Source organism: Alligator sinensis, unplaced genomic scaffold (assembly GCF_000455745.1).
Source record: "Alligator sinensis unplaced genomic scaffold, ASM45574v1 scaffold1664_1, whole genome shotgun sequence".
NCBI lineage: Eukaryota > Metazoa > Chordata > Crocodylia > Alligatoridae > Alligator > Alligator sinensis.
The window spans coordinates 1-9582 of NW_005843801.1; the positions used below are offsets into that span (position 1 = coordinate 1).

At 50.8% G+C, this 9582-nt stretch overlaps 1 pseudogene; it reads left to right on the forward strand.

The window, feature by feature from the left end:
• The first annotated feature begins 100 nt into the window (after positions 1-100).
• On the forward strand, positions 101-2408 carry LOC102384265 (annotated as a pseudogene).
• Positions 2409-9582: the final 7174 nt, after the last annotated feature.

Below are 9582 nucleotides of genomic sequence, written 5' to 3' on the forward strand. Positions count from 1 at the left end.
AGGCCTGCTCTGAGGCCCATCTCAGCAGAAGAAATAGCAGTGTTTGCTTTTTGCCAGCTTGGTAAAGGCTAATCTGCAGTTTCTCGTTCCCATGCAGCAGGTGCCTGGCTGTTGAGCAGAGCTGAGGAGCAGAGTCCTGCAGAACTGGAGCCACCGTGGACTTCCCCAGGGAATTTGGGTGCGATGGACTCCCTGAGACTCGAGAAAGAGCAATGGCACAAGAGTCCAGGGAGGCCCCAAAAGCGGAAGGAGAATGTGGCAGTGTACCAGGTACCATCTCCAGTTGGGCATGAGAGTGGAGAAGGGGCAGAAGCCCAAAAGAGCCCTGGGTGCAGGGAAGAATGTGTGGAGTTGAGAAACCTAAAGAGCCACTGGAAAGAGGCACTGCATCCAAGCCAAGGCAGTGGGGAGGGACTCAGGGAAGAGCCGGAGCTCACTGCTGTTCACTGGGGCAAAGCCCACCCCTGTCCTGAAGTCCAGAAAAGCCTGAACTGCCCATCACTCCTGGCTCTTCACAAGATAAGGCACACTGGGGAGAAGCTCCACATATGCACCAAGTGTGGGAAGAGCTTCACCCAGTCCTCCAACCTGAACCGACACCGCCTCATCCACGCAGGGGAGAAGGCACATCAGTGCTCCGAGTGTGGGAAGAAGTTCCACTTGTCCTCCCACCTGACCCAGCACCGGCTCATCCACACAGGGGAGAAGCCACATCAGTGCTCAGCGTGTGGGAAGAAGTGAGCTTCAGACGGCTCTCCACCCTGACCCAACACAGGTTAATTCACTTGCCAGAGAAGCCACATCAGTGCTCGGTATGTGGGAAGAGGTTTAGCCTGTCCTCCTACCTGACCAAACACCAGCACATCCACACAGGGGAGAAGCCACATCAGTGCTCGGTATGTGGGAAGAGGTTTAGCCTGTCCTCCTACCTGACCAAACACCAGCACATCCACACAGGGGAGAAGCCACATCGGTGCTCAGAGTGTGGGAAGAGCTTCACCCAATCCTCCAATCTGACTAGACACCGCCTCATCCACACAGGGGAGAAACCACATCAGTGCTCGGAGTGTGGGAAGAGCTTCAGACAGACATCCGACCTGGCCCAGCACTGGCTTATTCACACACGGGAGAAGCCACATCAGTGCTCAGAGTGTGGAAAGAGCTTCACCCGATCCTCTGACCTATCCAAACACCGCCTCATCCACACATCAGAGAAGCCACATCAATGCTCAGGGTGTGGGAAGAGCTTTACCCGACCCTCCCACCTGACCCAACACCAGCTCATCCACATGGGAAAGAAGCCACATCTGTGCTCAGAGTGTGGGAAGAGCTTCACTCGGTCCTCCCGCCTGGCCCAGCATCAGCACATCCACACAGGGGAGAAGCCACATCGGTGCTCAGAGTGTGGGAAGAGCTTCACCCGATCCTCAAGCCTGACCCAACACTGGCTCATCCACACAGGGGAGAAGCCACGTCAGTGCTCACAGTGTGGGAAGAGCTTCAGACAGCGCTGCAGCCTCACCCAGCATCAGCTTATTCACACGCAAGAGAAGCCACACCAGTGCTTGGCGTGTGGGAAGAGCTTCACCCATTGCTCCAGCCTGACCCAGCACCAGCTCACCCACACAAGGGAGAAGCCACATCAGTGCTCAGAGTGTGGGAAGAGCTTCACCCGATCCTCCACCCTGACCAAACACAAGCTCATCCACACAGGGGAGAAGCCATATCAATGCTGATACTGTGGGTAGAGCTTTAACCAGTTTTCCCACCTGGTCCAGCACCAGGTCTTCCAGACAAAAGCGAAGCCACATTGGTGCTGAGAGGAATGGGATAAGCGTTACCCAGTCCTCCAACCTGGCCTGCCACCAGCTTGTCCACATGGGGGAGCAGCCACATCAGTACTCAGAATGAGGGCAGACCTGTGGTGGGCCAGTAGAGGGCGCTTCTGTGCTGAGCTACCCGCCTCCCTGTGCCCCACCAAACCATGCTTCAGGTGCTCCCCTGGGGAGCCTGCATCTGGCCAAGGCCCTTCCGGGAGCATACCCACAAGCCTGGGGTAACCGCTGCCACCACAAGGACCTTGGTCTTTGAAAGGGCTCCGTACCACCCGGGGTACACAGAACTTGTTGACCTTAGGGGTGCTCAGCGTACTGTGATTTTTTGGGGTGCGTCTTTTAGCCTGAAGCATTCACTAGTAGCCTCCTGCATGGGAGGAAAGTAAAAAAGCCATGCCCTTCTTAGACAGCCGAGCAAAGGGGCTATACAATGCCAAGCCACATTGGTGCTCAGAGTGGGAATAGCTTCCCCCAGTTCTGGCACCTGGCTTGACATCAGCTCAGCCACACAGAAGAAAAGCCACATTGGTGCTCGCAGTATGGAAAGAGCTTCCCCCACTCCTCAAAACTGGCCCAGCAAGAGTGCCTTGACAGATAGCTTTATTGCTTAAAGAGGGAGAGGGGGAGGAAGGAATGCAAAACAACGTGTTGAAAGAAAACCAACTTGACCCAAACAGAATCGGCTCGTTGGCCCTTGTGATACAAATCTAAAGGGACATAACTCTAATTCAGGGGTTCCCAACCTTTTTATGCTGAGGACCGGCAAAATGTGGACCGGAAGAGACCGCGCACCGGCCAACTGCGAAGCAGCAGTGACCGGCATACTGTGGGCAGGCAGCCAACCCATTTTTATACCGCGTACAGTATAAAAAATGGTGGCTGCCGGTGCACAGTATGTGGGTCACTTCCAGTCCGCAGTTTGCCAGTGTGCAGTCGCTTCTGGTCTGGCAGCCAGCCCTCCTGCAGACCAGTAGCCAACCCTTCACGGCCCGGGCCCTTGGAACGCCTGCTCTGATTTACTGGCTACATTTCAGGAAAGCTATCTGTATGTCCATCCAGAGGGTTCTGGAGGCCCATGCTTCAGTTGGTGTTTCCAAAAATGTCTCTCCAGAAGCAGTCCTCACCTAGACCAAGTGACCTGACCCTTAAATACCATTTTTGATCCCATCACCTGGCTCCAACCAGAAGCAGGAAATATTGAAACCCAGCTGAGACACCAATCTTTTCGAAAGGCATCAGAATCCCCAGGTGGAGGGCCCAGCCTCCCCGAACAGGCCCAGCAGGGACCTCGGTGGGGACCTGAAATGATGGGCCTCTGCAGCACGAGGAGGGGGATGGGAGGTCTCAGGCCTGAGGACAGAGAAAGAGCAGAGGATTCCTTCACACCTTCAACCTGACCAAACACCGGCTCATCCACATGTAGGAGAAGCCACATTGGTGCTCAGAGTGGGAATAGCTTCCCCCAGTTCTGGCACCTGGCTTGGCATCAGCTCAGCCACACAGAAGAAAAGCCACATTGGTGCTCGCAGTATGGAAAGAGCTTCCCCCACTCCTCAAAACTGGCCCAGCAAGAGTGCCTCCACTTCCAGGAGGATCCATAATTTTGCCAGCAATGCAGGAAGGATTTGGGGATGGTTACCTGCTCAGCACCCCCCAGTGTCTGCATCCAGGCAAGCGGACTCATGCCTGTGGATTGCAACCATAGTTCACCTATCGTTTGGCCCTTCTAGGGCACTGCACAACCCAAATGACATAGAGGCTAGCCCCCAAAGTTTGAGGGGAAGGGTTGGAAAGAAACTCCTCAGGCAGAGGCCAGCACGGATGCTGGGGGAACCTGTGAGATGATGAGCCTTGCCTTGAAGCCTGTGCCATCCCCATCATTTTCTGAAAGCAGTTAGTGCTCCCAGGGGGAGAAGTGCTTTCACAGTAGAGTGGCCACCCAAAGACAGCTGGCTCCAGCTGACACCCAGGGACTGTCTTCAGCTAACTTGCAGCTTTGTCCTCACTCCTGGTCCCAGGGTCCTAGTATGTGAGGCTCTTGAGTTGCAGGAAGGGGGCACATTGCTGGCGAAGCAGTTCCCTGCCTTCCACCTTGACCTCGCCTTTCCTCATCATCACGTCACACCTCTCCCAGGCCTGCACATGCCCATCCCGTGTGCAAGCTCCCACTGCCGCCCCCTGAGCCCAGTTTGGCAGGTTTTGCTGATTAGCCCCTCGTCAGAACTCTGCATCACCCGGCACCAGCATCCCACCCTCCCCCCAACTTTGCCCTCCTTCCCTTCATCCCATTTTCCATAGCAGGGTCCTTGCTAATAAAGGCCCGCAGCTTAAGAGGATATGCCAGTGGTTGGTATCTATGTCCTCTCCAGTTCTGTGAAATGGAAACAGACCAGAGCCCAGACCCTTCAGGGGGCCGATGCCTCTGTGATTTCCCAACCCCTTCCCCGCCAGAGAATTCCCCTCAATCCAGGTGTTTTCCCAAACCCTCAGGAGCAGGAGCTGGTCACACTCAAGGCATTACACCAGTGTCCTGCTGTGCAGCAACAACCCTGCCCTTTTGAATAAAACCGTGGCCTTGGAAAGTAGAGTATCTTTTCTTGGTTAAATCTGATAGCTGGGGTAAAGGAGGTGCAGCGTGTGACAGGTCATGCCTCTTTGGTGCAAGGGTGGAGAAAGTATGAATGTGTCCTGTGGGTGAAATGCAGCACGTTTATAGGTGAGAGAGTATGTGTCAAAGGAACTGAAATCCTAACTACCTCTTTCCATCACTGCCTTCCTCTTCTGGGGTACTACCCAGGTTCCCCCCTTAGGTGTTTTGGCTCTCCCTTTCTCTATCCTCCTTTTCTATCCTTTTTATTTCTTCAGTCAGTTCATGCTCCCCCACCTGTTTGTTCAGTTCCTTGATCATTTTTTCCGAGATAGTTTCCCCACCCAACCTTGTATGCTTCAGAGCCTCCACCTCTCCTCCCCTCCAGGAACAATGGGGAAAAATCCATGACAGATTTTGGGTCTCTGGTAGGAGGGTTATTGCTCACTGGCCCTCATTGTGCATGGGAACATGGTGTAGTCCGATGGGCAGCACCGTGGTGTCCCATCCACTGGCAGAGGGATCGGGATTGAGTTTATGGTCAGGGGTAGAAAGGTAAGAAAGATTTATTAACTTAACAAAAACACAACTACGCATAGTAACAAGACAAATAATAGACAAAAGCAATTCGTGTTGGCAACTTATTGGCAGTCCCCTCTGATGCCTGATATACAGCAAGCTTCTCTTTCCACAAAGTTCAGCGAAGTCAGGTGTCCCTGAACAGCGCTGTCCGAAGGGAACCAGGAAGGACCCTGGAATGCAGTCCTTGGGCTCCTCGAGGTCCACGGGCCCACTGATCCAGGCAACAGCTAACTAATCCAGATTCCTTTTACTTCAACTGTCCTTAGACTGACCAATAGCAGTACAAGCCTTGCATTCCTTTGATAAGGTAATTTTAACTATGCCACAGGGCCTTACTACTTCAAGGCTTTGCTAAATTTACTAGGCCTTATTTTATACAAGGCCTCACTACATCTTAGACTTTAACTAGGCTTTTAGCAACAACATATAGCTTAACAGCTAAACAAATACAGAAAAACACTTGATATAATCTTCATAGAGCGTTCAGCAAGCACGTTTATCACACAGGCACACTTTTCAGCTGTCACACTCCACCCCTTGCTGAAGTACTGTAATGGCTACAGTTGAGATGCTAAAGCTCCATGTATTACATCAGGAAAATGAGGGCTCTATACATTTAACTTGCATAGCATGAACAGATTTACAACAACAATGATTAAAACACCGTTTAGCTGTTGCCACTAGGGCAATGCAGAATACTATGATGCTCAAGATGGTTAGCCACGTAGTTGAGGTGGCACTTGGTGACACACGAATAGTACAGATTACATCATACCATTTACATGGCTCAGGCACGTTGACAGTCAGATTATTCGCCCACCCTCTCAAGCAAGGAGAACCAACTGAGTGCCTTGCTGAGCCTTTTCCTCAAGGCTTTGCAGCTTATTTTTCACTTCATTCCAGTTTTCTAACCGTGGCATGTCTACAACTGATACCCATGAAGTGGGTATCATAAAGGAAATTTCTGGCCATTTTAGGGCAATAGTATGGTTACTTAATTGCAGTAGAGCAACGGCTCCACTTTTAGCTCCTAAGCAACACGAATTGCATAAAATCCAGGTGGTACCATTTGCATGCAGCAAACGACCTGGTCCTTCCCAACAAACACGTTGCTCTATTGTTACATATGACACATTAGGTAACTCGTATATGCAGGTCATGTTAAGTGGGCTGAGAGGCCAGCCTCTCCATAGGGTCCCTAATCCAATCAAGGTGCTACTAATTTGGACTAAGGGGGACTGTGCTACATACTGAGGCCCATCAGGGGTAACTTTCCCATACAGGGTGATGCAGATTCCGGTCCCAAAGGCATCCTCCTCCTAGCCCCGTGTTTAGCAAATAAGCAGTGGTCCAGTTTCCCTCTTTTACCCCCTGCACCAGGAATGAACATTTTCCTTTATCACAGCCTTCCCAAGTGGTAATCCAGGTACTTTGATAGGGGTATCTCTCTTTACATGTTGCAGGCATCCCATGTTGCTCTAAGCCAGGGGGCCATTCTCTATTTTTAACGTTGTTTATTATCTGAGGAAAATGCGTATTCAGTGATAACTGGAGCACTTGTGCACATGCACTACTCCAAGTTTGATTTCTGTCTGCTTTAAAAGCAGTGTCCATCATGACTTGGGCAAGACGAGCTGTCTCTAATCTTACATCAGTTAGCAATTCGTCAGTGTGTTCTAACATTTTTCCTTCGAACATGCCTCCCCTAGCGAGTAGCCCTACCGCCTGTTGGAGATTGGCTACTCCTTCAGTGTTTTTCTGGAATTTATCCAAGTTCCATACATTCATAGCGGAGTTAAGTCTGTCCCAAAGATAATCTGGAGTATCTCTTCATCTGCGGGACTTAAGTGCACTTATGGAACGGAAAATGACTGGTCATTCTCATCTAAGCAACCCTTCAGCTACCCGAGCTCCTGCTGACCAGTTTTGACAGTTTGGAAAAGTAGCTCGGACATACCATTGTTCTGGACTGAACAATATTTGGGCAGTGAACAACGAAGCATTTAGGAGGGCTGGGATTTTAACTCTTGACCTCCACCAGGGTGTGGAGTTATACATGGGCAGTGTCGGGGCCTCCCCTGGGGGAATGGCCAGAGATAGTAGTGAAAACCCTGTTTTCTCACAGATCACATTTATCCTTCCTACTTTGGGAGCTTGTAACCATGTTTCACCTGCCAGAGAGCAAAAGAGCTCCTACTGTCGCTCATGGGGACGATGCTTTATCGGGTTAATGAAATGGCATTGTCCAGGCAGAATCATAGCACTGATTTGCTTTAGGAACCCCGCTGATATAAAAGGATGAGGATAAGTGGTGGAGACTTGCGGATACAGCCTCCTTCTGGTTGTATTGACGTGGGTACCATTCCACCACACCTCTGTATAGGTATGATTCACAAACCATGTAATAAATTTGTTCCAACCTGTAATGCGCTCTCCTACCTGGTGGGCCTCACATCATCACTGTAGAGTGTTGTCAGCCATAGGGATGGGAGGGGGCAGTTTCTCCCAAAAATGCTGTGGCTCGAGAGGCTGAACAGATGCAGAACGCACTATTGGGTACACAACCTCAGGGACGGTGAGCTCAACGGGGTTCCCCTCAGGAAGTATGTAACAACAAACTCCCAAACCAGCAGAGCTACAACAATCCCCTCCCCTCCCACAGTTAGCCACTCCAGCCTTCAGGTAGGGAATGAACCCATGATAATAACTGGTGCCACAGGTGCACTGACAGTTACCACCTTGCCAGTCAACTATCCTGTTTCTTCTGCTCGGAGACCAGGACTTCACTTGCTCCGGGGTGGCGGGTTTTTTCCAATATGGATACTACAGCTGGACCGCGTGAAGGCCTTCTGAACGTGTTTCCGGGAGATGCTCTTCAGGGTCAGGCCACTCCTTGAGGTCTTCAGGAGCAAGTTCATTAGTATCTGGGTAATAAGAAGGATAGTAGACATGCCCTACCCAGGAGACACAACAAGGCATTAATAAAAAGAGTACATTCATAAAAGTCCGCTACTTCATGATGCCAGTCGATTCAGACAGGTAACAGAGCAGGACTCGTCTTCAGTGGCAGGCTCAATTAGAAATGGTTATGGCTGCACTTGTGGACAGATCCAATCTGTAGGAACATGACAACAAGGAGCTTGGCTCCTGTTAGGTGAATCTGACTTAAATACCCACCATGTATTATGCATACCTTTTGCTAATAGTGTCCCCTCCCATTTATCTCCTTGACGATGCTTCACTACTACCCAATCTCCTGCCTGGAGCTTTCCCGGGTCACCACCCCTAGGTTGCTCTACTGCCGGCTCACAGGGACCACCCAATCCAAAGGCCTGTTGCATCGGGCTACCTCCTGGATGGGGTCGGTTATTGTCCCAATTGATAGTTTGATCCAGGTGCAAGTCCCAGTCTTTAAGAGGTGGGCCAGCAGCTACCCACAAATTGCATTTGAGGATGCCATTGGCTTGCTCTACCAATCTGTTAGACTGCGGATGGTATGGGATGTGATATGTCCATAGCATGCTATGTTTTGCAGTCCAGTCGGGCTACCTCCTGGATGGGGTCGGTTATTGTCCCAATTGATAGTTTGATCCAGGTGCAAGTCCCAGTCTTTAAGAGGTGGGCCAGCAGCTACCCACAAATTGCATTTGAGGATGCCATTGGCTTGCTCTACCAATCTGTTAGACTGCGGATGGTATGGGATGTGATATGTCCATAGCATGCTATGTTTTGCAGTCCAGTCGTATACAAGATGAGTGCGGAAGTGAGGGCCATTATCGCTCTGTAGTTCTATAGGTGGTGGATACACAGCTAGTAAAGTTTCCAGTGCTGCACAAGTAACCTGGGCTGTAGCTCTTGCTGAGGAGTGGGCAAATGTCATTCCTGTGACAACTTCTACAGCTACAAACATATACTGTTGCTTTTGGGAAGTCTGAGGGAGGGGGCCTGTGAAATCACATTGCCACACTTACCTCGCTACCTTTCCTTCACGTAACGACAACGGGACAGTCGGGCAGGGTTTTAGTAGCATTTTTACCTCACGGCAAGTGATGCACACGTCGACTGTTTCTTGTGCTGCTTTCTTAGTTACATGAATGCCCCAAGATATGGCCAGGTAGGCGGTTCTATCCCGCCCAGGGTGTCCTTGTTGTCGATGTAGCCATTCTGTCGCTTGTTCCCCAGGTGTACAGTGGGAGGAGGAATTGGGTAACTATGGACTAGCTACTTTATCTTTTTCTTTAACATACAAGGTTTCAGCGCTCTCCTCTCTTGTTAGCTGATCAACTCACCTATTCCACTTTGCCTCTGGGCCTTCTCCTGCCTTATTTCCATGTGCTGCACTCACATGTCAGATGCGTAGAGGAAGTACATCTTGGGCTGACTCCCATAAGGCTTTCCACTCTTCGTGGCTCCAAAAGTCGTGTCCTCATCTTTTAAAGTCCTCCTTATTCCTTGGGGTAGCCATTTAGTACATCCTTCTACTACCATCCAGGAGTCGCTATAAATATAGATGGGCCTTCTAGGACGTGGACCTTCTGTTAATTCCCGCACAGCGACACCGAGCACTGCTTGGAGCTC